Source organism: Carettochelys insculpta, chromosome 3 (assembly GCF_033958435.1).
Source record: "Carettochelys insculpta isolate YL-2023 chromosome 3, ASM3395843v1, whole genome shotgun sequence".
Lineage (NCBI taxonomy): Eukaryota > Metazoa > Chordata > Testudines > Carettochelyidae > Carettochelys > Carettochelys insculpta.
The window spans coordinates 42,518,194-42,532,267 of NC_134139.1; the positions used below are offsets into that span (position 1 = coordinate 42,518,194).

The 14,074-nt window shown below is 42.5% G+C and overlaps 1 long non-coding RNA gene across 1 annotated transcript in view; it reads right to left on the reverse strand.

The window, feature by feature from the left end:
* Window positions 1-6,528: 6,528 nt before the first annotated feature.
* LOC142010981 (uncharacterized) overlaps window positions 6,529-14,074 on the reverse strand; it is an 85,826-nt gene continuing 78,280 nt past the window's right edge. Inside the window, exons 3-4 of the long non-coding RNA XR_012644929.1 lie at window positions 13,490-13,593; window positions 6,529-8,603 (exon numbers count right to left, since the gene is read on the reverse strand). This is a non-coding gene — a long non-coding RNA (uncharacterized LOC142010981). The remainder of the gene's footprint in view (window positions 8,604-13,489; window positions 13,594-14,074) is intronic.

Below are 14,074 nucleotides of genomic sequence, written 5' to 3' on the forward strand. Positions count from 1 at the left end.
CTCCTGATTTGTTTTTGTGCATGGCCGCACTCTAGCAACAGAAGTTTTGTCAGGAAATCTTCTGACAGTGATTTCTGTTGACAGAGTGCTGCAGTGTAACCATCGCCTCAGAGAATAAGACGGCCTTTAATTATTAGGGCTACGGTTACACTACAGTGATCTGTCTACAGAAGTCTGTTGGAAGAGACGTTCTGACAAAACTTCTATGGATGGATTGCATCTACACATAAAAGGGGATCAATCTTTTGATCCACTCTGTTGACAAAAAGGCCTGCAGGAGCGTCTACATCATTTTCTGTCAACAGTTTCAACCAAACATTTTGTGCGTAGATGCTCTGTGAGTTTTGTCAACAAAACTCTAATGTGACCATAGCCTAGGAATTAGGAAATGAGCAAAGAGAGGTTTTTTTATCCAACTTTTTTTCTTTCCGTTGAAATTTTTAATTAATATATATCTCATCTTGTTTTCTCTTGCTTTTTCAGTTTGTCGTATGATCTTACTCATAGAAGGACCTGTAAAAGAGAGGTGGAATTTATTTGGCGTGTATGGTCATTTTTATGGTATGGTCATTTTTAAGTACTACTTCAAAATAGCTGTCACTGGAGCTGAGCAAGTGCCTAATTTATTTACTAGTTTACAGTATTCCATTCAGCAGTTTGGAAGTGGTAGTAAATTCCCTAGTCCCATCCACTCTCACAATGAATTGAGGTAGCCAAAATGTCTAGTGGTGTCTTGAGGAACTGTTAAGGGCATCAGCAACGAAGGGTCCTGTGGCACCTTATAGGCTAACAGAAAAGTTTTGAGCATGAGCTTTTGTGAGCACAGACTCACTTCATCAGATGCTGCATCTGATGAAGTGAGTCTGTGCTCACGAAAGCTCATGCTCAGAACTTTTCTGTTAGTCCATAAGGTGCCACAGGACCCTTCGTTGCTGTTACAGATCCAGACTAACACGGCTACCCCTCCAGTACTTGTTAAGGGCAAGTTTTTTGGTTTTGTTTTTTTAAAAAAAAAGATTCCAAAGGTTGACTGATGGATGCTACTGACTTCATGGGTATAAGGCATGTATGTTTATGTTGGTAGAATCACTGAGGCTACATCTACGCTAGCATTCCGTTTTTGAAAGATGCATGCAAATGAGGAAAATTGAAAATGCAAATGAGGCATATTTACATAGCTGGCACCTCATTTGCATATTCTTTTGAAAGAGCTTCTTTCAAAAGAAGAAAAGCAGTGTAGAGGCGGTTCTTTTGAAAGTAATCCCTATCTTTGAAAGAACCCTTCTTCCCTTTTTTCTAAGGAAGAAGGGTTCATTCAAAGATAGGGTTTGCTTCGAAAGAGCTGCGTCTACACTGCTTTTCTTCTTTCAAAAGAAGCTCTTTTGAAAGAATATGCAAATGAGGTGCCAGATTTGTAAATCTGTGCCTTAGTTGCATTTCCAGTTTTCCTCATTTGCATTCCTCTTTCAAAAGAGGGGTGCTAGTGTAGGCGTAGCCTCAGTGAACAACAGTTCTGAAGTATGGGTGCATCTACATTTGCATTCCTCTTTCGAAAGAGGTATGCAAATGAGGGAAATCAAAAATGCAAACAAGGTGCATATTTGGCACCTCATTTAAATACTCTTATTTCAAAACTAGTGTAGACTCTGCTGTTTTGAAAGTAAACTCCATCCTCGAAAGAATCTTTCTTCCTTTTATTTAATGGGAAGAAGGATTCTTTTGAAGATGGAGTTTACTTTCGAAAGAGCAGCATCTACACTGGCTTTCTGCTTTCAAAAGAAGCGCTTTCGAAATTGGAATATGCAAGCGAGGTGTCAATTATACACCTCATTTGCATTTTCAGTTTCCCTCATTTGCATACCTCTTTCGGAAGAGGAATGCAAGTGTAGATGTACCCTATGGCTGGGTCTACACGTGCCCCTTCCTTTAGAAAGGGGCATGTTAATGAGCAGGTTTGAAAGATGCTAATGAGGCGCTGCAATGAATATGCAGCACCTCATTAGCATAATGGCAGCTACGGCGATTCAAAAGTGCAACTTTTCGAATCCTGTGCCGCCTGTGGAGACGGGACCTTCCAAAAGGACCCCCCCAGTTTTTGAAAGCCCTTCCTCTGATCACAGATAGGAAAAACAGCTTCTGAAAACTGGGGGGTTCCTTTCAGAAGATCCTGTCTCCACAGGCAGCACGGGATTCAAAAAGCCGCACTTTTGAAGTGCCACAGCTGCCATTATGCTAATGAGGTGCTGCATATTCATTGCAGCGCCTCATTAGCATCTTTCAAAGCCTCTCATTAACATGCCCCTTTCAAAAGGAAGGGGTACGTGTAGAACCAGCCTATGAGTATTGTGTAGGAGGAGCGTGCAATGAATGTGAAGATGTACTACAAAGGCACGCTGGGCTACTTTGTTCTCAGTATGAAAAAAAGAATACTATGAACAAAGTAACCAGTTGTGTACTTGTAATGGAATTTTATGTGGTCCTGAAGAATCTAGGATGAACGACTCTTTCTGACTGTAGCCAGACAGAATCCCCCCTGCTCTATTCCATCTTGCCGCTCTTAGGTGCCTCAGAGCACAAAGGAGAAACAGCACAGTTTTAGATGCCTGGGAGCACAGATGCGCTTATCTCAAGTACAGTCTTTGATGCCTCAAGAGCACAGATGTGCTGCCTCATCATGACCCTGGACAGAAGAATACAGATAAGAGGGCTAACAGGCCAGCTGATGACCAGAGAGTCTTAAACTGCCCTTAGCTGGTACTGATAATTGACACGCCTACACATCATCCCAGAAGAGGAATCTTCTGCCCATACGAAAAGAATGTCCTGTCTTAATGATTTAGTTATCTCTATCTTACAAGTGTAAATTAAGTTGCAACTCCCTTGTAAGGACTGGCGTCACAAAGGCGAACCAGTACAATTAGTACCCTTAGATAAGGAAGAGTGTACGTGACCCAAGGGGTATAAAGAAGGGTCTGGCAGACCACTCTAACTGAGCTCCAATCAGCTGTACCTGCCGGTCGGGTAAGGTCATTGCCTCCCGAGGACCCAGGGGATGCCCTCCTTGTACACTTCTTCCCGAGGGATTGAGTGAACGATGCTGGCTACGCCGGAGCTGAAGGACGCAGGGGTGAGATTATACCTGCAACGTACTTTTGTGCACATTTAATAGTAAGAGCTCTTTAGGCTGAGGCATCTGGTCCTCAAATGGGTAACTTTTCACTTGTAGTCTAATTGACATGTCATATGTATCATCCTACTAGTAGTTAAGATAGAGCAATAACCTTGTAACCATTAAGATTTGATTTCTGTCTTTTAATAAATAGTAACCATATAAGCTTTCACCCTGACTCCTTCTAGTTACCGTAACTCAGCCAAACACAAAACAAAGAACCTCAGCCGTTTGGCTATATCAACCTGGTCAGTGGTAAGGTGCAGTAAAAGCTGAGCACTGAGTCATGCCACCTCCACAGGGCAGACTCCTGGGGCACCCGTCAGCCTTCCTGGCTGCCCGCTGCGAAGGGACTGCCAGTCCTAGCAGTTAAAGACTCGGATGTAATTAGGCTCACAGACCACTCGTTACCTGGCCATCGGCTAACACTGACGTAAACACAGATGTGGTTTGGTATAAATATATATGGTTGAACCTCTGTACAGCCATAGTGCCCAGAGGCCAAGCAGGTCAGAATCAGAGGTGGAAAGGTACCCAAAAAGCTACTTGAGTAAAAGTGCAGCTCCTTTCACCTCTGAATACTTGAGTACAATCTACATGTGGTGTGTGTACTTTTACTCAAGTAGTTTTCCAGAGGAATACCAGTAATGTGTACTTAGGTACACCCCGCCCCCCCACGTAGCTGCGCTTTTACTCAAGTAACTTTTTGAGTACTTTTCCCACCTCTGGTCAGGACCCTATCGTACTAGCCACTTTGCAACCCTATAGTAGTGCCAGTCCCTGCTCCAACCAGCTTATAGTCTACAAGAGTAGCTTATTATTGTAAGATTGCATAAGGTAATCTAACAAAATGCAGCCTTAATTTTTGTAGTAATTGATGACAGAATATTAACTCTTCCTATTTCTTCTCCTTTTAACATCACTGGACTTTGTATGCTTCAATGGAAGAAGCATGCCCCATTAGTTTGATATGTCTAGTGAGGTTAACAAGAGAAGAACTGGAAACCGGAAGAATGGAGGAAGTTTAATATAGGGCAGGGGTAGCCAACCAGTTAGACTCACTGGAGCCACCACTGCTGCCACACGCCTCTCCCACCAAGCGCTGGGGCGTGTGTGCACTGTGGTGGATGGCACTGCATCGTGGTGGATGAGGAGCAGCATTTAATAGCTCAAAGAGCTGCAGGTTGGCCACCCTTGATACAAGGAAACAAGTTTGAAAACTGGACAAAGTTTACTGTATTCTTCCTAATACACAGCAGGGGGCAGATTAGGATTAGTTTTCCATTTCATGCTTACTACTGGGGGCAAACATTTTTCTAGTCTTCTCTTAGCTCTGAGTATACTTCTATGGAGTGAGCACCTATTTCAAATGAATTTACCTTCTCTCTTTTATGTTGAAATATAAGCACAGTAATTTTCTGGCAAATCGTCCCCAAATGATGGGATTAAAATACAATGTGTCATTTCTCCCATTTCCTTTTTCAGTTTCTAAATAAATTCTTTCAAGGAAAGAAATGTCATAATAGCACAGTGTATGAAAATTATGCTTATAAATACAGATGCCACTTAGTTGATTTACAACTAAAATGAAAAAATTTGGTTGGGTTTTGGGGACTGTTCGGCAGAGTAGTAGACAAAACATATTAAATAACTATTTTATTTCATCTTGCTACTATTTCTGCAAAGGGTGCCAAAATCTTAAAACAGATTTATTTATTTATATTGCAATAGTAGGTAGAAGCTCTAAATCATAGACCCAGACTCTGTTGGCCTAAGTGCTGTACAAATAGTAAACAAAGATATTCTTTTCTCCAAAAACAGATGGTATCAAAGGTATTTACTGTACATTTCAGGAAGGGGCTGTTATGACACACATTGATATCAGAAAAAGTAATCCACAAATCAATGAATATTGCAGAGCTCCTGACTCAGGAAGCTAAACCTTCAAAAGGGGAACTACGGGGTGCAAGGCAGTACAGGGCAGCACATGAGTAATTGTAATTAACTCACCAAAGTTTTCCTTCTGTGATCCTGCATTTTGCAGGACACATGTCCGTTATATGTATGTGATAAGCCTTTTAATTTTTGTTTATAGGTCTCAAAAGCAACTTACGTGCAGCTTATAGCTAGAATGGATAAAAATAGCAATGTTAGAAAAATGTTTCAGTTTTTGGTGTCACTGTCTTACATTTAGGAAAACTACTACCCTAAGAATAATACTGCCACCCCCAAATAATCAAAAATCAGGAGTCAGACTCAAAACAACATGATGAGATTTTTTTAAAAAGATAAAATAAGCCACATTTTTAAATTACTGCCCATGGGGAAGCTGTGTGAAAGATGATTTTCAATGCCAAATTGCATTTTGAATTTACATAAACATTCTCACATAAAATGTACACTTTTCCAGGCTGCTCAGAGAGGGATTCCACTGACCTTGTCCTAACTGCTGCAGGATGGTGTGGTTTAACATTGTTTTCTCCTCCTTCATCTCCTTCCCTTCTTACTACTTTCTCCTCATTCCCAACCCTTTTCATTTCCCTGCATATTCTCTACGGCCATGTCTACACTAGAGAGTTTTGTCGACAAAAACCCACAGAATGTCCACATTCCCAAGGCGTTCTGTTGACAGTAAGTTGATAGAATGCAACGATTTTGTCAACAGCATTCGGCCACTCCACTATGAGGCAGTATGCCTTTGTTGACAGAGATCTGTTGACAGAAAGCCAGTCTGGATGTTTCAGGGGACCTTCTGTCAACAGACAGGGCTTCTGGAACACTGGGCAGCCCTGTCTGTTGTGCTTTCAGTTGACTATTTTGTCAAGAGAGTGGCTTTCGATCTGCTTTGCATTTTGGCTGCAATCTGTCAACAGAAGTTTTATCGGAAGATATCTTCCAACTGTAACTTCTATGGCCAGATTGCTCTTGTGTAGACATGGCCTATATGTCTTTATACTTGTCCCACCAGAAGTGTTGTCTGCAATGATTCAAGAGCAGAAATAACGACCTCAATGAAGACTGTTGAGAACCAGGGCACATATCCCACATTGGTTGCAAGTTTTGTTTTTAGACTGCACTAGTCAATTACATCATGTGTAAACTTCTCAGGCACATAGCAACCTAACCATGTAGTCACTGGCAGTCCCCTTGGGTCCCCTGTTCAATTTTACTACCCAGGTGAGCATATTTGCATGTTAGATGGTCCCTTACATGAAGAATTACAGAAATATTCCACTTACTTAACTGGAAGCCCCAGGTCATTTGCACTTTACATCTCATACCATTTGCAACTCAGTCCCATGATAAACTATGTAGAGATGTATTAAATAGAAAAAGAAAACAAGAGGTTTATTTACAAAGTGAAAGCAAGTAAACGAAGTACACAAATGAGTTACAATCTTAAATTCAAATGATAACAGAGGCTTCTATAATAAGCAAGATCTATATGTCTGTTAGGGGTAACAAAGATTAAGGAGCTGCAGAGGTCTTGCTTATTCCTAGAAACTTTGCTTCCCAGAGTCAAAGCAACATGGTGATCTGGTCCTTCTTGTAAGATATTTTTATCTTCCTCTTCCCTAGGCTCTGATCTGTAAATGCAGCTAGAAGGAGAATCCACTTGTATGGCTCACCTTCATGGGGGGAGGACAGAACTAAATTGTGTCCTCTTTAATGCCCCAAATAATCCATCTGGAGTTTTCTATTGAGCAGGGCATAACACCCTCTGAAAAAAATCAGCACTTCATAATAAAATCTCCCTTCCCATCTGGAGATTTATCCAGTCACAGAGGCTCACAATACAATCACAATTCCCACCTTATATTATGGGATACAGAAATTAAATGGGAATAACATTTGCAGCAACTCACAAGCATTTAATGAAGTCTGAACACATTCTTGTAATTCTAATTTCCATTTTAACCATACTAACAACACAGGTGAAACAGACTGATTCCAACTTTGTGTTGGTCAATCTTTGTTTAGGACATGGGGACTTTGGCACCTGGCCTATCATTGTCATACCAGCCAATCCTCACCCCTACTCATTTTCTTCATCCATACTTTTCATAGTCTCCTGTGCCACACCTGCCTCCCATATTTTCCCTTGCTTTTCCTCATAGTCCCATTCCCACTAACATTCTCTTTTGCCCTGTTCCTCTGCATCTCTTGAGTCTGCTGTCTGTATTCCACCTATCATTTTCCCTCTCAGTCTTCCTCCTGGCCCCTTGTTCACCAGTCAAGTTAAAGCCAAGGATGACAATAGCTGAAAAGCAAGCTTCAGATATTTATTGACCTCAAATAATCCTCAGATATAACAGCAATGTCCCCTCCTGACTTCATGGAGAATTGTCTGCTGTACAATTGAAAAGCAACATCTAAAGACCGTCTCATCAAGCATCCACATCTGTTCTCATCCCTAGAAGTTTAGGCTGACTGATAGGCTATGTCTACAGTAGATGATTTTTTCGACAAAACCGGTGTTTTGTCAACAAAACCCATGGAAAATCCACACTAAAAATGCATTCTGTCAACAGAACGCGTCACTTTTCGTCAACAGCCTTCTGCCTCTCCCCTACGAGGCAGAATGCCTTTTGTGACAGAATCTGTCAACAAAAAAAGGCATGTGGACACTTGGGTGGGGGGGGGCCCTCTCTTGACAGACAGGGCTTCCAGGTCACCAGGAAGCCCTATCTGCTGTGCTTCCAGTTGGACATTCTGCTTAGAGAGGGCCGGGCAGTCTGGCGTGCTCTGTCAACAGAGTGGATCACTCTTTCAATCTGCTTTGCAGTCTGGCTGCGATCTGTTGACAGAAGTTTTGCTGGAATATCTTCCAACAAAAACTTCTGTTGACAGATCGCTGTAGTGTAGACATAGCCATAATTAAAGTCACAGCAAGGGAGAGGATTTTCTGCTTTGTGATAGAAGCCAGAACATAACTACATTTTGGAATCTACTACTCCACCAAATCAAATAGATAAAAGCCCCATGTTGATTCAGCGATAACTTCAGGAAAGCATTACTGTTTTTGAGCACTCAGCAACATAGACACCACGCCTTCTCCTTCACTGTTGGTAGGCAAACCACAGATTATTGCTGCCAGCTCTTATCATGCAAAGCATGGAACAAATTGCATTGAAATGCATTTTGAGAAATCCATGGTGGCATTCAAATTTGTGGCTTTTATTTTATCTTATACAGCGTTAGGTGCAGCAAATCCATCAAAGTCCTGATATTCAAAACCATTATGAGAACAAAGATACTAACTTTGCCCTTCATATTTTGAGCATGCAAACTTAAGGCCAGATCCTTAGCCTTGGACCCAATCAAGTGTCTTTCGTGCCTCTGCAGCAGCATGTTGGGGATGGGAAGAAGCAGCACCTGAGTTCACAGTCCTGCTCAAGGGAACTGGCCATTTATATCTGGCCAAGAAGCAATTCTGTTGTTAAAAAGAAACACAGTTAGAAGTTAGTTAAATCAGGCACTGTAAAATTCCAGTTTACTACCATCAACTCCAAGTAGAGATTAAGCAGATTACTTGTGTTCTCTCATAAATATCACTTTCCATTGCAAGGCAACATTGCCAAAACCTTGCTGGATGAGACAGGTAATGCCACTTTCCTTTTATCTTTACTTTTAGTTCCCAATCCAACCAAGGAGCACAGGACTATTCTCTGGGCAGTGTTCCAGCTCCAGAAACTTCAAAGCTTTCAGAAGCCTCTCTGTTTCCTCCCGCATATCCTATCTTTAATCCTCATCAAACAGCTAATTGTTAGCATAGCACATCTTCTCATCTCCAAACACATAGTACATAAAGTCTTTCTGCAAACTGAACATGATTATCAATCAAGAAAAATATCCTATTTTTGTTCCTCAAATGCAGTTGTGATAGAGTGAAACAACTCCAGATAATTCCAATCACACATGTACCAATGCTAGAACATTTTACGTAAAAGCTATTCATTGTCTCCAGCACTGAGTAAGAATATCAGGATCCCAGCTGTTAATTAAAACACACATTATCAAAATGTTGCAGAGCTCCTACAGAAAGAGTTGTGTTTCTGTGAAAAGGCAATTTCTCGCTGGTCTTGACAGAGCTGATAATATTTTTGCACCCTTTGCTGAAAAGGAGGCCCATCCCCAGTCACAAGTGAGACAAATAGCAGTAACAGTGGTGGACGCCACTTCCAAGAAAGGTGTAACAATGATTATGCACAGAAATATTTGCCATATGGGCAGGACATTACTGATCTTTTGTCTAGCTCATTTTGTTCACATAGTTGGTTAAGGTTTAGTGCCTTTTTTTTCCCAGACCCATTTTCCTTCACTCATCCTTTCAGTTTCCTCTTCCTTTGAATTCATTTATCTTTTAATTACAGCTCAGGGCTGACATAGGTCTTTAAAACTAAAAATGAGACACCCTCAGTGAGACATTCAAAAATAGATGCAAAGAGACAGTTACTGAAGATTAATACACAGCTGCACGGCACCATGCACATTCTCTTCCCCATTTTATAGATGAGCTAAACAAGGCACTAATCAGTTTTGGGCTTATTCCTGATCCCTTTCTATGCAATAGGAATTTTACCATTACCTTTAATGTGTATGCTTTTTCAACAGCAAACTTTCAAGTCAGAGTCAACACCAGAGACAGAAGATTCATTTTCTTTCTTTAACATTCTTTTCTCTCGCCATTTGTGGGGTTTTGTCGTGTAAGATATGAGACAACAGCTCGGGCCTGTCTCAACTAACTTCTCTTTTCTTCATGATAAGAATTATTACCATCTCTGAGACCATCAAGAAGACTGTCAGACAAGGCCAGTTTCCTTTCAATACCTTTCCCCTTGGAAAGGGAACAAGGGATAACACATGAACCTCCTGCCTACTTAAACCATCTTCTTCTCAGATTCATTCCAGGGAGAGAATAGCTAGCAACTTTGTGACCAGACTGCTTGTAGGAGGGTGAGAGGGAGGCCAGGCAAGACAGGGATTAAACAAGGCCTGTTAGCCCAATCAGCCCCACCTCGGTTCACCTGCGGCCAGTGTCAGGCCTGGAGGGGTATAAAGGGAGGGAAGCCAGCTCAGTTTGAGGCTGACCAGCATAGAGGCAGGAAGCCCCAGGCCAGAGCTGCCACACGGTTAGCTGCCAGAGGGTGCAGCCCAGGACTCTCCCCGAGCTACTGAGGGGAGAGGGAGCGCCTCCCTGGGGAACCCCTCTCCTGCCAAAAGGGGGAACTAGATTCTTGGGGCCATGTCCCAAACTCAACCCAACTGGCCCTGGCCAGGGGGCCTAGTCACTAGGCCACCCAGGCCCAGGTGTGAACCGTTCACACTGCTCAATTGTTAAAATGAAAGCCTTATTTAATACTCTACACCTCAAATACTTTACCTGTTTTTGTTCTCTTTTTGTATCTTTAAAGGTTTTTAATGTGCATTTGCCATGGTATTAAGCAGGCTGAGGTCCCTGTATACCAAACCTTGTTTAACTGTTTACTGTTGGACAATGACTGGGTTATGTGAATGTGTCAGGCACATTTTTTCCATCTACATATGAAACCACCACCAACCTCTGGATATTAGGAAAAACTTTATCACCAGGAGGTGGTGAAGCACTGGAATGCTTTACTGCGATAGGTGGTGGAATCTCCATCGTTTGAGGTTTTTAAGTCCTGGCTTGACACAGTCCTGGCTGGGATGATTTAGTTGGGGTTGATCCTGCTTTAGGCAGGGGGCTGGACTAAATGACCGCCTGAGGTCCCTTCTGGCCCTAGAATTCTATGATGTCTCTATGATTCCATTGGCCATTTGCCAAGAGAGCCCTCATTTTTTTGGTTTCTCTGCTTCTCCCAATGGTACCCAGCAGATGGCAGTGGTGCAGAACAGATTTCTCACCCCTTTTCTTATCAGAGGCTTTGTATGTTTGATTCATGTGCCAGGTTTCTGTCCTGCACCTTTTGCACCACCCCACACAGACTGGACACTGTCTAGGTCAGGGGTCTGCAACTGAAATAGCGAGAAGAGCCATTTTTTTTCAAATTCAGTTACAAAAATCAATACTTCAAGAGCCACAATGCATGTGAATATGAGACGGTCCTTAATAAACAACATCAAACAATACTTTTTGTAACCCCTCTTTTAAGAACAGTACACACACAATAATTTGTACCAGTTAGAAAGTGCCTACCCCCATCTCCAGGCTTTACCTGCCTCAACCCCCAAATCTGCTTCCCTATCCCCAGGCTTTACCCTCATTCCCAGGTTTAACCCCTCCCAGCCCCAAACCCCCCCACCCATCCTCAAGATTTACCTGCCACAGCCAACGAGCTCCATGCTCTACAGCTGCTCCTCCATGGCAGCCATCTCCCACCTGCTACTGCCCCTTGCTGCCTCCTCCTCAGCACAGCTGCGCAGCTCTGGCAGAGGGAGGCTAAGCCGCCCATCCCCCCACAGCTCTCCTCCAGGCTGACTTCCCCCATGTGGAGCACAAGGGCAACTACCTGCCCTGCTGGCTTCTCCCCCTGCCACAGCTGACTGCTCAGAGGCTCTGGAGGCTGCCGCTGCTTAAACAAAAAAACAAAATTCCATTTTAACTGTGGGCACTGTTTAAGCGGCAGCGGCAGCCTCCACAGCCACAAGTGGAGTTAGTGGTGGTAGCGCTCAGAGCCACAAGTGGCTCCTTAAAGAGTTTCATGCAGCTCCGGAGCCACAGGCTGCCAACTCCTGGTCTAGGTTATAAGGAGCAGAGTGTTATTTATTAGATCCCTTCCACCAGTACTGCCTTGTACAGCAGTATCTTGAGTGTATATTAACTCACTCCTTCACGCAGAAAGGGAAAGATGTCATACTCCTGCAATGGTGTATCACCTAGCCCAGGGGTGGGCAATAAATGTCCCGTGGTCCACACACAATTCACCAGGGTTAGCCCCTGGTGAACCACCAGATGCTTTGTTTACCTGAATAGCTGCCGGTGCAGCTGCTCACAGCTCCTGTTGGCTGTGGTTCACTGTTTTTGGCCAACAGGAGCTGTGGAAAGCAGTGGCCTGGCCCGCAACACTTCCTGCAGCACCCATGGGCTGGGAATGGTGAACTGTGGCCACAGGAGCTGCAAGTGGCTGTGCCTGTGCCTGTGGATGCTCAGGTAAATTAAGTCTAGCAGCCTATCGGGGCTAACCCTGGTGAACTGCATCCAACCCACAGGCCACTTATTGCCCACCCCTAAACTAGCTGCCAGCAGCTCTTACCTGGTTCTTTCTTCATCATCTCACCGTTCCCAGCTGATGGGGTGATTGCTCTCATTAGCCTCTGGCTTAAATAAGTCATTAAGCATCCATCTCCAAGTTAAATTCACCAGGGGAGGGTGAGGTGGGGAGAGAGGACAAAAGCTAGATCTTTAGCGATCAGCGCTGGATCAGCTCTAGGCTTCCGACACTCCATAGTAATTTCTAGAGTTTTACTGCAGTATCAGCATAGCATATTAACTAGGTTTCCCACACTTTTAAGTATTTTTTTTCATAATTCCAAGTTATTTACAGGTTAGGTGATTTTATCTTTCAGCCTTCCTTTGTATACTGTATAATGCCACTCACTTCCAGAGTTCAAGATTCATTTACCAAAAAATAAAAACTAAAACCAATCACACCATTCTAAAGGTGGTAGATACACTCCATACACCTTTGATTGTACATAAGTGTTTCTAGTTACTTTGGGGTTACCACAGAACAAAGACATTACCAATACACGAGAGAGTTTATCTGATTCACACCTCAGAAACATAAAAGTGCAGCTTCTAATTCAGAGTGAAAGACATGAATCAGACAAAATAGATTATTCATGAGCTATTTGATTTAGAATGGCAAACACACACAGTTTAAGATATGGGGTGAAAACACACAGTTCAGATTTCTCTAAGTAACACGCAGTTTGCCCTGTTTGATCTTCAGGCTCAAAGCCAGATTCTTCTTTGTTTAGCACAGAGCTTCTTCACTCATCACTTGACCCTCTCAACTGCTTTTTGAGGGCTTATAGGAATCATTAGCTATTAATTATTCAAGGTGTGTCTGTTTTCTGTATCCCCTACCCAGTCCTCTGCCTCACCTGCAAGACTATATATGACCCGACATCTGCGTGGTATAACTTTACTAATAATATTTGCATGGCCTAAAATGTCACAAAAGAACACTCAGGTTGTTTCCCTACACAGCTTATTCAATTGTAACAGATAAAGGAATTAAATAATTTCCTGTGCATAGAGAGCCTGTGTAATAGTAGTGCAGAAGACTGTCCTGCAGGCCATTTTGTAGCAGCATTATACACAGGTTGATTTACCTGATCTTGTGTCAAACTCCACTTTGATTTTCAAAGCTCATTTTGGTTTGAAGAACAGCCAAACACTCCCACTTCGACAAGCTCTTATAATGTGTTTCCGACCACTTAATGAAAAAGGAAAACAAAAATTAAGTTATCTTCCTGAGATAATTTATTTCCTGGAGATCAGGCAAGCTGTGGTTTAAATATTATTTTAATACTTCAGTAGGTATATTACAAAGGAGAGAAAAAAAAGTCAATTTCTTTTACCTAAGGGATTGTATCAACTGGTGGAAAAAGTTTCTTTGGGGTCAGTGTCTGTCTTTTCTGTGTTTGTACAGCACTACCTAGCCCAGTAGAGTTCGGGTCCATGACTCCAGGGCACTACAGTAATATACATAAATACAATAATATTAAATCCTTAGTGAATAACTCCCAGCCTGCTACTGAACAAGGGCTTATGGCTCTTTTATATATTTAGAGATTTTAACCCAGAAAGGAACAATTATGTTAATCTAGTCTTACCTACTGCATAGTTATTGCTGCAGCTAACCCACAATTTGTGGCTGAGCTGTAGTGTGTATCATTTAGAGATTTAACATTTAT